Source organism: Aphis gossypii, chromosome 3 (assembly GCF_020184175.1).
Source record: "Aphis gossypii isolate Hap1 chromosome 3, ASM2018417v2, whole genome shotgun sequence".
Taxonomy (NCBI): domain Eukaryota; kingdom Metazoa; phylum Arthropoda; class Insecta; order Hemiptera; family Aphididae; genus Aphis; species Aphis gossypii.
In genome coordinates this window covers 46,752,171-46,752,948 of record NC_065532.1, presented here as the reverse complement: position 1 = coordinate 46,752,948, position 778 = coordinate 46,752,171, and positions in this window count along the sequence as shown.

The window sequence follows — 778 nt, the reverse complement described above, 5'->3', positions numbered from 1 at the left end:
GAATAAAATTATCCCACCGAAATAAAAACAATAAAATGGTAAATCCAATGAGCAATATATATATTCTGTTGTAGCGGCCGTAAGAGGCGCGTCGTACATATAATAATATTATATACAGTCGTCAGTAGTTGTATATACCTACCTAAGTTTATCTATATGTATATAGTATTATAGTACAATACGCTTTGTACTCGACTCGAAACTGTATAACAAATATTTTTTTTATTATTATGCACTTATTTTAGTAAAATAAATTTGTTTTTGAATACTAAATCGTTAATATATTAATAATTAATTTATAGGTAATATATATTTGCTCTACATTTGTCCCTAGTGCTCCCTCCCCTATCTCGCACACTGGCTGTGACACTGCCTGGTACAATAATCAATGTGGATAAATATTATTTGTCTAATTATGAAAACTCGAATTGTGTGGTACGCATAAATATGAATATTTAGTATATGTTTAATGTTTTGAGAGTTTATGTTTTGATTATTTTTGGATTAGAAAACATTTGTTTTACAGATGTGTATATACAACAACGATAATATTATTTAAAAGTTTTTATTATTCAACCAATTACATAAATTACGACATATTGTACGTTTAAATGAATAAAAATATCACATAAAAAAAAGTATGTATTCTAATTATGTAAAAATATGTATTTTTATAATTTTTCAATCAAATCTAAGAAATTCTATTGAAATATGGGAAACTCTGTCGTTAGACAGACCGTGTTTCGTGGGTCGTGGTGGGCCAAGGAGTGATGACGAG